Raw genomic sequence first — 13,690 nt, forward strand, 5'->3', positions numbered from 1 at the left:
GTCTTTAGGTTTTCTGTTGGCCTCCTGAAGATTACCACGCACATCCGTCCAAACTCTTTCCAAATCACCGGAAAAATTCTCCTCCTCAGGCACGGCAGATCCCAACTTGGAGAACGACCCAAACGACGGATGTCTCCCAGAACAACAAAAAAAAGGCGAACAACCAGCAGAAGAAGATGTATGATTGTTCAGAGCAAATTCGGCAAGTGGCAGAAACTCAGACCACCCCTCTTGATTGTCTGCCACAAAACAACGCAAGAACTGCTCAACATCCTGGTTTTTCCTTTCTGTCTGGCCATTAGATTCAGGATGATATCCGGACGAAAACGACAAATGAATTCCCAACCTGTCACAAAAGGCACGCCAAAAACGAGCCATGAACTGAGGACCCCTATCAGAAACAATGTCAGTAGGAACGCCATGAAGTCTGACAATTTCCTTGACAAAGGCCTTAGCGAGAGTTTTAGCGCAGGGCAGTTTGACGAAGGGAACCAAGTGACACATCTTGCTAAAGCGGTCCACGACCACCCAGATGACAGTAAAACCCTCAGAGGGGGGAAGGTCAGTTATAAAGTCCATAGCCAAATGTGTCCAAGGAGCACTGGGGACCTCCAAAGGACAAAGCAACCCCGCAGCAGGAGTATGTGAGGACTTAGATCTAGCACATATAGTACATTGGCGCACCCACTTAATGACTTCCTTCTGCCATCCAGGCCACCAAAAACTGCGACCCACCAGTCTCTTGGTCTCAGAGATTCCGGGATGACCTGCCAACCGAGATTCGTGACACTCAACAAACAAATCTCTCCTAAAGGTCTCAGGCACAAACAACCTCCCATGAGGAGTGTTAGATGGGGCATTCTCCTGAGCTTTAAGAATCTCATCTTCCAAAACGGAGTCTAAAGCAGCTATCACAACACCTTCTTGTAAAATGTTTTCCTCTTTCTCAGCACCGACTATGGGAGAAAAACTGCGAGACAAGGCATCCGCCTTAACATTCTTAGTACCAGGGATGTAAGTAACGGAGAAATTAAACCGCGAGAAAAACAGTGCCCACCTAGCCTGACGGGCATTCAGGCGCTTGGCAGCATCAAGATATATCAGATTTTTATGATCCGTAAGAACCTGAACGGGAAATTCCGCACCTTCCAAGAAGTGGCGCCAGTGTTCAAATGCGAGTTTAATAGCCAATAATTCCCGATTACCAATATCGTAATTCAATTCAGTCTCCGAAAATTTTTTTGAAAAAAAAAGGCACAGGGATGTAATCCATCCCCGTTATCCTGAGACAATACTGCGCCAACCCCCACAGAGGAAGCATCAACCTCAACCAAAAACGGCCTAGTAACATCAGGCTGCATAAGGATGGGAGCAGAGGTGAACCTCTCCTTGAGATACACAAAAGCTTCAATGGCCTCAGAAGACCACTGAACCGCATCAGCACCTTTCCTGGTGAGATCAGTCAGAGGTTTGACAATACTAGAAAATTTTTTTATGAACTTTCTATAGTAATTGGCGAAACCCAAAAACCTCTGTTTCGATTTCAAACCAATAGGCCTAGGCCATTCCTGCACAGCCTGAACCTTAACCGGATCCATCTCAAAACCTTTGCTGGAGATAATATAGCCCAAAAAACTAATTCTCTGTACAGCGAACTCACATTTCTCCAGCTTAGCAAAAAGCGAATTGTCCATTAATAACTGTAATACCTCACGTACGCTCCGCCAATGAGACTCCAGATCTGGCGAATAAATCAAAATGTCATCCAAATACACAACCACATTTTTACCGATCAAAGGTCTAAGGATGTCATTAATCAGATTCTGAAAAAATGCAGGAGCATTAGTAAGACCAAAAGGCATAACCAGATTCTCAAAATGACCCACAGGAGTGTTAAAAGCAGTCTTCCATTCATCACCCTCCTTCATGCGCAACAGATTGTATGCCCCCTTAAGGTCAATTTTAGAGAACCACTTGGCCCCCATTAACTGGTTAAACAGATCAGGAATCAATGGCAGTGGGTAAGGATTGCGTACAGTAATTTTGTTAATCTCACGAAAATCCAGACAAGGACGTAAACCGCCGTCCTTTTTTTTTACAAAAAAAAATCCAACCGCCACAGGAGACTTAGAGGGCCTAATGTGACCGGCAGCCAAGCTTCTCTGTATGTATTCCTCCAAAGCCTTCCTCTCAGGAATAGTAAGGTTAAATAAACGACTCTTAGGAAGAGTCGCTCCAGGGACAAATTCAATAGAACAATCATAGTCTCTATGGGGAGGCAAAACCTGCGATTCCTTCTCAGAAAAAACTCTCCAAAAATCCTGAATAGGAACAGGCAATTCTCCCCTATCCAAAGCTGCAATACGCCCGTTACAACACTTGTCATAACATTTATGGCTCCAGGATTTAATTTCACTGGTAGACCAATCCAGTACAGGATTGTGAAATTTTAACCAGGGCAAACCCAATATTACTGGAGAAGGCAAGTTATTCAACACTACCAAATCCAATTTCTCATGGTGAACACCATTAATAGTGAGAGGAAATTCACTGACCTTGAGAGTAATATTCTTCAAAGGGGAGCCATCCACAGAAACGGGGGATGACAAAGGTTCAGGTTTTAAATTGAGTTTTTCCACGAATCCCCCATCAATTACATTCAGTGTAGACCCGCAATCAACAAACACCCGAAATTCCATTAATTTTTCCTGAGCAATCGTGGAAGCAGCTAAAAATACACCCTTGGAATTTAAACAGGCAATACGGGCGTGACTGACCATTTTTTTTTCTTTCTTCATACGAAGCTCACAGCCTTTAATCAAATGACCAGATTTTCCGCAGTAGAAACACAAGCCTTCCGAAAAACGACGGTCTTTTTCTTGAGAGCGAGGTGCCACCGATCCAATCTCCATCGGTTCACCACTGTTAGTACACACATTATCATAACCAGAAACTGACGTAGCAGAGGATTTGCTCTCATTAACCCTAGCACGCAGTCTCCTATCCACCCGTATAGCTAATTGCATAGCCTGTTGCAAATCTTCAGGTGTAGGATAAGCAATTAGCAGGTCTTTAACCCTTTCACTGAGCCCAGCAAGAAATAGACTTTTCAGAGCAGAATCGTTCCACCCTGTTTGAGTGGACCAACGACGAAAATGTGTACAATATTTTTCCACATTACCCGATCCTTGTTTTAGACGTCTCAACTCAGTCTCAGCTGATGCGACACGGTCAGGATCATCATATAATAGTTCTAAAGCAGAAAAAAAACTATCCACTGATCTGAAGCATGTATCACTAGGTTGCAAAGAAAAGGCCCACTCCTGAGGCTCTTTGCGCAAAAGTGACATTATGAACCCTACGCGCTGGGATTCATCCCCAGAGGACTTGGGTCTCAAACGAAAATACAATAAGCAAGCATTTTTAAATGAAAAAAATTCTCGATGTTCACCAAAAAATAAATCCGGCAAACATACCTTAGGCTCCAAGAAATGTGCTCCAGAACAGTTACTCACGTGCTGACGGAGCTCGGCCACTTCCAGAGAGAGTCCCTGCAGGTGTTTAGCCAAATCCTGAACCGACACCATGATGGAACAAAAAAAAATCTTTCCTTAGAGAATTTGCTGGCTGGACTTACTGTTATGTTCTGCTACCAGAGCTAAGGAAAGAGAGGAGATCTGTCCCTACTATGAGACTCAGCTGAATCCCTACGATGTAACAGGGAACCTGATCCTGCGATCAGACCTGCTAAAGTCCTAATCTAGTCTGTACGAAGACCTATAGATGTGGGGAGGGAATCCCTACAAGTACTAAGGACTGGGAGGAATATGGGACACCTCCTAACAGAAATAGTAGCAGACAGACGAACAAACAAAATAGATAGAACATAGAGGTCCGTAGACCAAGCAAACTAACAGAGTTAGATACAGAGCACAGGCTAGCTAGAAAGTAGATATACAATGAAGTCCAGCAAAGCCAGAAGGGCGGAGCAGGACTAAATAGGCCAACAAGGTCATGTGACCAGCAAAGGAAAAAAAACCTAACAGCAAGGTTCTAACAGTTTTACTGTCATCTGGGTGGTTGTGGACCGTTTTAGCAAGATGTGTCACTTGGTTCCCTTTGTCAAACTGCCCTGCGCTAAAACTCTCGCTAAGGCCTTTGTCAAGGAAATTGTCAGACTTCATGGCGTTCCTACTGACATTGTTTCTGATAGGGGTCCTCAGTTCGTGGCTCGTTTTTGGCGTGCCTTTTGTGACAGGTTGGGAGTTCATTTATCGTTCTCGTCCGGATATCATCCTGAATCTAATGGCCAGACAGAAAGGAAAAACCAGGATGTTGAGCAGTTCTTGCGTTGTTTTGTGGCAGACAATCAAGAGGGGTGGTCTGAGTTTCTGCCACTTGCTGAATTTGCTCTGAACAATCATACATCTTCTTCTGCTGGTTGTTCGCCTTTTTTTTGTTGTTCTGGGAGACATCCGTCGTTTGGGTCGTTCTCCAAGTTGGGATCTGCCGTGCCTGAGGAGGAGAATTTTTCCGGTGATTTGGAGAGAGTTTGGACGGATGTGCGTGGTAATCTTCAGGAGGCCAACAGAAAATCTAAGGACTACTTTGATAGGAAACGACAGGAGGTTTTGTTCGCTGTTGGTGACATGGTTTGGTTGTCCTCTAGGAATCTGCGGTTGAGGATTCCTTCTAAGAAATTGGGTCCCAAGTTTGTAGGGCCCTTTAAGGTGCTTCAGGTTGTCAACCAATCTGCTGTTAGGTTGGAGGTTCCTACCTCCTGGAGAATTAATCCGGTATTTCATGTCTCTCTGTTAAAAAAAGCTGTTGTATCGGATTGTGACGCCTCTGCCTCTGTTCCTCCGGTGGTGGAGGACGGGGAATATGAAATTTCTCGCATCCTTAACTCTAGACTGTATAGAGGTAGTTTGCAGTATCTTGTGGCCTGGAAAGGTTTCGGACCCGAGGATAACTCTTGGGTGAGGTCGGATGATGTTTCCGCGTCCAGACTTATCAGAGCGTTTCACAGGAGCTTTCCTGATAAGCCTGGTCCTAGGGGATCCGGAGGATCCTCTTAGAAGGGGGGGGTACTGTTAGAACCTTGCTCTTAGGTTTTTTTTCCTTTGCTGGTCACATGACCTTGTTGGCCTATTTAAGCCTGCTCCGCCCTTCTGGCTTTGCTGGACTTCATTGTATATCTACTTTCTAGCTAGCCTGTGCTCTGTGTCTTGCTCTGTTAGTTTGCTTGGTCTACTGACCTTTATGTTCTATATATTTTGTTTGTTCGTCTGTCTGCTACTATTTCTGTTAGGAGGTGTCCCATATTCCTCCCAGTCCTTAGTACTTGTAGGGATTCCTTCCCCACATCTATAGGTCTCCGTACAGACTAGCTTAGGACTTTAGCAGGTCTGATCGCAGGATCAGGTCCCCTGTTACATCGTAGGGATTTTGCTGAGTTCTATCGTAGGGACAGATCTCCTCTCTTTCCTTAGCTCTGGTAGCAGAACATAACAATGATCCTGTCTGACCTGTGATGATCCTGTCTGACCTGTGATGTTCCTGTCTGACCTGTGATGTTCCTGTCTGACCTGTGATGTTCCTGTCTGACCTGTGATGTTCCAGTCTGACCTGTGATGATCCTGTCTGACCTGTGATGATCCTGTCTGACCTGTGATGATCCTGTCTGACCTGTGATGCTCCTGTCTGACCTGTGATGTTCCTGTCTGACCTGTGATGATCCTGTCTGACCTGTGATGCTTCTGTCTGACCTGTGATGCTCCTGTCTGACCTGTGATGATCCTCTCTGACCTGTGATGATCCTCTCTGACCTGTGATGTTCCTGTCTGACCTGTGATGTTCCTGTCTGACCTGTGATGTTCCTGTCTGACCTGTGATGATCCTGTCTGACCTGTGATGCTCCTGTCTGACCTGTGATGTTCCTGTCTGACCTGTGATGTTCCTCTCTGACGTGTGATGATCCTATCTGACCTGTGATGTTCCTCTCTGACCTGTGATGTTCCTGTCTGACCTGTGATGTTCCTGTCTGACCTGTGATGTTCCTGTCTGACCTGTGATGATCCTGTCTGACCTGTGATGTTCCTTTCTGTCCTGTGATGATCCTGTCTGACCTGTGATGTTCCTGTCTGACCTGTGATGTTCCTGTCTGACCTGTGATGTTCCTGTCTGACCTGTGATGATCCTGTCTGACCTGTGATGTTCCTGTCTGACCTGTGATGTTCCTCTCTGACCTGTGATGTTCCTGTCTGACCTGTGATGTTCCTGTCTGACCTGTGATGTTCCTGTCTGACCTGTGATGATCCTGTCTGACCTGTGATGTTCCTGTCTGACCTGTGATGTTCCTGTCTGTCCTGTGATGATCCTGTCTGACCTGTGATGTTCCTGTCTGACCTGTGATGTTCCTGTCTGACCTGTGATGTTCCTGTCTGACCTGTGATGTTCCTCTCTGACCTGTGATGTTCCTCTCTGACCTGTGATGTTCCTGTCTGACCTGTGATGCTCCTGTCTGACCTGTGATGCTCCTGTCTGACCTGTGATGCTCCTGTCTGACCTGTGATGCTCCTGTCTGACCTGTGATGTTCCTGTCTGATCTGTGATGCTCCTGTCTGACCTGTGATGTTCCTGTCTGACCTGTGATGTTCCTGTCTGACCTGTGATGATCCTGTCTGACCTGTAATGTTCCTTTCTGACCTGTGATGCTCCTGTCTGACCTGTGATGTTCCTGTCTGACCTGTGATGATCCTGTCTGACCTGTGATGTTCCTGTCTGACCTGTGATGTTCCTGTCTGACCTGTGATGCTCCTGTCTGACCTGTGATGACCCTGTCTGACCTGTGATGTTCCTGTCTGACCTGTGATGACCCTGTCTGACCTGTGATGCTCCTGTCTGACCTGTGATGTTCCTGTCTGACCTGTGATGATCCTGTCTGACCTGTGATGTTCCTCTCTGACCTGTGATGTTCCTGTCTGTCCTGTGATGATCCTGTCTGACCTGTGATGTTCCTCTCTGACCTGTGATGATCCTGTCTGACCTGTGATGATCCTCTCTGACCTGTGATGTTCCTGTCTGACCTGTGATGATCCTGTCTGACCTGTGATGATCCTGTTTGACCTGTGATGATCCTGTTTGACCTGTGATGATCCTGTCTGACCTGTGATGCTCCTGTCTGACCTGTGATGTTCCTGTCTGACCTGAGATGCTCCTGTCTGACCTGTGATGCTCCTGTCTGACCTGTGATCCTCCTGTCTGACCTGTGATGATCCTGTCTGACCTGTGATGTTCCTGTCTGACCTGTGATGATCCTGTCTGACCTGTGATGATCCTGTCTGACCTGTGATGTTCCTCTCTGACCTGTGATGATCCTGTCTGACCTGTGATGTTCCTGTCTGACCTGTGATGTTGCTGTCTGACCTGTGATGATCCTGTCTGACCTGTGATGATCCTGTCTGACCTGTGATGTTCCTGTCTGACCTGTGATGATCCTGTCTGACCTGTGATGCTCCTCTCTGACCTGTGATGCTCCTGTCTGACCTGTGATGTTCCTGTCTGACCTGTGATGTTCCTGTCTGACCTGTGTTGATCCTTTCTGACCTGTGATGTTCCTGTCTGACCTGTGATGTTCCTGTCTGACCTGTGATGTTCCTGTCTGACCTGTGATGCTCCTGTCTGACCTGTGATGTTCCGGTCTGACCTGAGATGATCCTGTCTGACCTGTGATGATCCTGTCTGACCTGTGATGATCCTGTCTGACCTGTGATGTTCCTCTCTGACCTGTGATGTTCCTCTCTGACCTGTGATGTTCCTGTCTGACCTGTGATGTTCCTCTCTGACCTGTGATGTTCCTGTCTGACCTGTGATGTTCCTGTCTGACCTGTGATGTTCCTGTCTGACCTGTGATGTTCCTCTCTGACCTGTGATGATCCTGTCTGACCTGTGATGTTCCTCTCTGACCTGTGATGTTCCTGTCTGACCTGTGATGTTCCTGTCTGACCTGTGATGTTCCTGTCTGACCTGTGATGTTCCTGTCTGACCTGTGATGATCCTGTCTGACCTGTGATGTTCCTGTCTGACCTGTGATGTTCCTGTCTGACCTGTGATGCTCCTGTCTGACCTGTGATGCTCCTGTCTGACCTGTGATGTTCCTGTCTGACCTGTGATGTTCCTGTCTGACCTGTGATGCTCCTGTCTGACCTGTGATGCTCCTGTCTGACCTGTGATGATCCTGTCTGTCCTGTGATGTTCCTGTCTGACCTGTGATGTTCCTGTCTGATCTGTGATGCTCCTGTCTGACCTGTGATGTTCCTGTCTGACCTGTGATGTTCCTGTCTGACCTGTGATGTTCCTGTCTGACCTGTGATGTTCCTCTCTGACCTGTGATGTTCCTGTCTGACCTGTGATGTTCCTGTCTGACCTGTGATGTTCCTGTCTGACCTGTGATGTTCCTCTCTGACCTGTGATGATCCTCTCTGACCTGTGATGATCCTGTCTGACCTGTGATGATCCTGTCTGACCTGTGATGTTCCTGTCTGACCTGTGATGATCCTGTCTGACCTGTGATGATCCTGTCTGACCTGTGATGTTCCTCTGTGACCTGTGATGTTCCTGTCTGACCTGTGATGATCCTCTCTGACCTGTGATGTTCCTGTCTGACCTGTGATGTTCCTGTCTGACCTGTGATGTTCCTGTCTGACCTGTGATGATCCTGTCTGACCTGTGATGTTCCTCTGTGACCTGTGATGTTCCTGTCTGACCTGTGATGATCCTCTCTGACCTGTGATGATCCTCTCTGACCTGTGATGATCCTCTCTGACCTGTGATGTTCCTGTCTGACCTGTGATGTTCCTGTCTGACCTGTGATGTTCCTCTCTGACCTGTGATGTTCCTGTCTGACCTGTGATGATCCTCTCTGACCTGTGATGTTCCTGTCTGACCTGTGATGTTCCTGTCTGACCTGTGATGATCCTGTCTGACCTGTGATGTTCGTGTCTGTCCTGTGATGTTCCTGTCTGACCTGTGATGATCCTGTCTGACCTGTGATGTTCCTGTCTGACCTGTGATGTTCCTGTCTGACCTGTGATGATCCTGTCTGACCTGTGATGTTCCTGTCTGACCTGTGATGTTCCTGTCTGACCTGTGATGCTCCTCTGTGACCTGTGATGTTCCTGTCTGACCTGTGATGTTCCTCTGTGACCTGTGATGTTCCTGTCTGACCTGTGATGTTCCTCTGTGACCTGTGATGTTCCTGTCTGACCTGTGATGATCCTGTCTGACCTGTGATGTTCCTCTGTGACCTGTGATGTTCCTCTCTGACCTGTGATGATCCTGTCTGACCTGTGATGTTCCTGTCTGACCTGTGATGTTCCTGTCTGACCTGTGATGTTCCTCTGTGACCTGTGATGTTCCTCTCTGACCTGTGATGATCCTGTCTGACCTGTGATGATCCTGTCTGACCTGTGATGTTCCTGTCTGACCTGTGATGTTCCTGTCTGACCTGTGATGTTCTTGTCTGACCTGTGATGTTCCTCTCTGACCTGTGATGATCCTCTCTGACCTGTGATGATCCTGTCTGACCTGTGATGTTCCTGTCTGACCTGTGATGTTCCTGTCTGACCTGTGATGCTCCTGTCTGACCTGTGATGTTCCTCTGTGACCTGTGATGTTCCTGTCTGACCTGTGATGTTCCTCTGTGACCTGTGATGATCCTGTCTGACCTGTGATGTTCCTGTCTGACCTGTGATGATCCTGTCTGACCTGTGATGCTCCTGTCTGACCTGTGATGTTCCTGTCTGACCTGTGATGTTCCTGTCTGACCTGTGATGTTCCTGTCTGACCTGTGATGTTCCTGTCTGACCTGTGATGTTCCTCTGTGACCTGTGATGCTCCTGTCTGACCTGTGATGTTCCTCTGTGACCTGTGATGTTCCTGTCTGACCTGTGATGTTCCTGTCTGACCTGTGATGTTCCTGTCTGACCTGTGATGATCCTGTCTGACCTGTGATGTTCCTGTCTGACCTGTGATGTTCCTCTCTGACCTGTGATGTTCCTGTCTGACCTGTGATGTTCCTGTCTGACCTGTGATGTTCCTGTCTGACCTGTGATGATCCTGTCTGACCTGTGATGTTCCTGTCTGACCTGTGATGTTCCTGTCTGTCCTGTGATGATCCTGTCTGACCTGTGATGTTCCTGTCTGACCTGTGATGTTCCTGTCTGACCTGTGATGTTCCTGTCTGACCTGTGATGTTCCTCTCTGACCTGTGATGTTCCTCTCTGACCTGTGATGTTCCTGTCTGACCTGTGATGCTCCTGTCTGACCTGTGATGCTCCTGTCTGACCTGTGATGCTCCTGTCTGACCTGTGATGCTCCTGTCTGACCTGTGATGTTCCTGTCTGATCTGTGATGCTCCTGTCTGACCTGTGATGTTCCTGTCTGACCTGTGATGTTCCTGTCTGACCTGTGATGATCCTGTCTGACCTGTAATGTTCCTTTCTGACCTGTGATGCTCCTGTCTGACCTGTGATGTTCCTGTCTGACCTGTGATGATCCTGTCTGACCTGTGATGTTCCTGTCTGACCTGTGATGTTCCTGTCTGACCTGTGATGCTCCTGTCTGACCTGTGATGACCCTGTCTGACCTGTGATGTTCCTGTCTGACCTGTGATGACCCTGTCTGACCTGTGATGCTCCTGTCTGACCTGTGATGTTCCTGTCTGACCTGTGATGATCCTGTCTGACCTGTGATGTTCCTCTCTGACCTGTGATGTTCCTGTCTGTCCTGTGATGATCCTGTCTGACCTGTGATGTTCCTCTCTGACCTGTGATGATCCTGTCTGACCTGTGATGATCCTCTCTGACCTGTGATGTTCCTGTCTGACCTGTGATGATCCTGTCTGACCTGTGATGATCCTGTTTGACCTGTGATGATCCTGTTTGACCTGTGATGATCCTGTCTGACCTGTGATGCTCCTGTCTGACCTGTGATGTTCCTGTCTGACCTGAGATGCTCCTGTCTGACCTGTGATGCTCCTGTCTGACCTGTGATCCTCCTGTCTGACCTGTGATGATCCTGTCTGACCTGTGATGTTCCTGTCTGACCTGTGATGATCCTGTCTGACCTGTGATGATCCTGTCTGACCTGTGATGTTCCTCTCTGACCTGTGATGATCCTGTCTGACCTGTGATGTTCCTGTCTGACCTGTGATGTTGCTGTCTGACCTGTGATGATCCTGTCTGACCTGTGATGATCCTGTCTGACCTGTGATGTTCCTGTCTGACCTGTGATGATCCTGTCTGACCTGTGATGCTCCTCTCTGACCTGTGATGCTCCTGTCTGACCTGTGATGTTCCTGTCTGACCTGTGATGTTCCTGTCTGACCTGTGTTGATCCTTTCTGACCTGTGATGTTCCTGTCTGACCTGTGATGTTCCTGTCTGACCTGTGATGTTCCTGTCTGACCTGTGATGCTCCTGTCTGACCTGTGATGTTCCGGTCTGACCTGAGATGATCCTGTCTGACCTGTGATGATCCTGTCTGACCTGTGATGATCCTGTCTGACCTGTGATGTTCCTCTCTGACCTGTGATGTTCCTCTCTGACCTGTGATGTTCCTGTCTGACCTGTGATGTTCCTCTCTGACCTGTGATGTTCCTGTCTGACCTGTGATGTTCCTGTCTGACCTGTGATGTTCCTGTCTGACCTGTGATGTTCCTCTCTGACCTGTGATGATCCTGTCTGACCTGTGATGTTCCTCTCTGACCTGTGATGTTCCTGTCTGACCTGTGATGTTCCTGTCTGACCTGTGATGTTCCTGTCTGACCTGTGATGTTCCTGTCTGACCTGTGATGATCCTGTCTGACCTGTGATGTTCCTGTCTGACCTGTGATGTTCCTGTCTGACCTGTGATGCTCCTGTCTGACCTGTGATGCTCCTGTCTGACCTGTGATGTTCCTGTCTGACCTGTGATGTTCCTGTCTGACCTGTGATGCTCCTGTCTGACCTGTGATGCTCCTGTCTGACCTGTGATGATCCTGTCTGTCCTGTGATGTTCCTGTCTGACCTGTGATGTTCCTGTCTGATCTGTGATGCTCCTGTCTGACCTGTGATGTTCCTGTCTGACCTGTGATGTTCCTGTCTGACCTGTGATGTTCCTGTCTGACCTGTGATGTTCCTCTCTGACCTGTGATGTTCCTGTCTGACCTGTGATGTTCCTGTCTGACCTGTGATGTTCCTGTCTGACCTGTGATGTTCCTCTCTGACCTGTGATGATCCTCTCTGACCTGTGATGATCCTGTCTGACCTGTGATGATCCTGTCTGACCTGTGATGTTCCTGTCTGACCTGTGATGATCCTGTCTGACCTGTGATGATCCTGTCTGACCTGTGATGTTCCTCTGTGACCTGTGATGTTCCTGTCTGACCTGTGATGATCCTCTCTGACCTGTGATGTTCCTGTCTGACCTGTGATGTTCCTGTCTGACCTGTGATGTTCCTGTCTGACCTGTGATGATCCTGTCTGACCTGTGATGTTCCTCTGTGACCTGTGATGTTCCTGTCTGACCTGTGATGATCCTCTCTGACCTGTGATGATCCTCTCTGACCTGTGATGATCCTCTCTGACCTGTGATGTTCCTGTCTGACCTGTGATGTTCCTGTCTGACCTGTGATGTTCCTCTCTGACCTGTGATGTTCCTGTCTGACCTGTGATGATCCTCTCTGACCTGTGATGTTCCTGTCTGACCTGTGATGTTCCTGTCTGACCTGTGATGATCCTGTCTGACCTGTGATGTTCGTGTCTGTCCTGTGATGTTCCTGTCTGACCTGTGATGATCCTGTCTGACCTGTGATGTTCCTGTCTGACCTGTGATGTTCCTGTCTGACCTGTGATGATCCTGTCTGACCTGTGATGTTCCTGTCTGACCTGTGATGTTCCTGTCTGACCTGTGATGCTCCTCTGTGACCTGTGATGTTCCTGTCTGACCTGTGATGTTCCTCTGTGACCTGTGATGTTCCTGTCTGACCTGTGATGTTCCTCTGTGACCTGTGATGTTCCTGTCTGACCTGTGATGATCCTGTCTGACCTGTGATGTTCCTCTGTGACCTGTGATGTTCCTCTCTGACCTGTGATGATCCTGTCTGACCTGTGATGTTCCTGTCTGACCTGTGATGTTCCTGTCTGACCTGTGATGTTCCTCTGTGACCTGTGATGTTCCTCTCTGACCTGTGATGATCCTGTCTGACCTGTGATGATCCTGTCTGACCTGTGATGTTCCTGTCTGACCTGTGATGTTCCTGTCTGACCTGTGATGTTCTTGTCTGACCTGTGATGTTCCTCTCTGACCTGTGATGATCCTCTCTGACCTGTGATGATCCTGTCTGACCTGTGATGTTCCTGTCTGACCTGTGATGTTCCTGTCTGACCTGTGATGCTCCTGTCTGACCTGTGATGTTCCTCTGTGACCTGTGATGTTCCTGTCTGACCTGTGATGTTCCTCTGTGACCTGTGATGATCCTGTCTGACCTGTGATGTTCCTGTCTGACCTGTGATGATCCTGTCTGACCTGTGATGCTCCTGTCTGACCTGTGATGTTCCTGTCTGACCTGTGATGTTCCTGTCTGACCTGTGATGCTCCTGTCTGACCTGTGATGTTCCTGTCTGACCTGTGATGTTCCTGTCTGACCT

Source organism: Phyllobates terribilis, unplaced genomic scaffold (genome assembly GCF_046119375.1).
Source record: "Phyllobates terribilis strain yellow unplaced genomic scaffold, ASM4611937v1 Scaffold_1__5_contigs__length_1240528914, whole genome shotgun sequence".
Taxonomy (NCBI): domain Eukaryota; kingdom Metazoa; phylum Chordata; class Amphibia; order Anura; family Dendrobatidae; genus Phyllobates; species Phyllobates terribilis.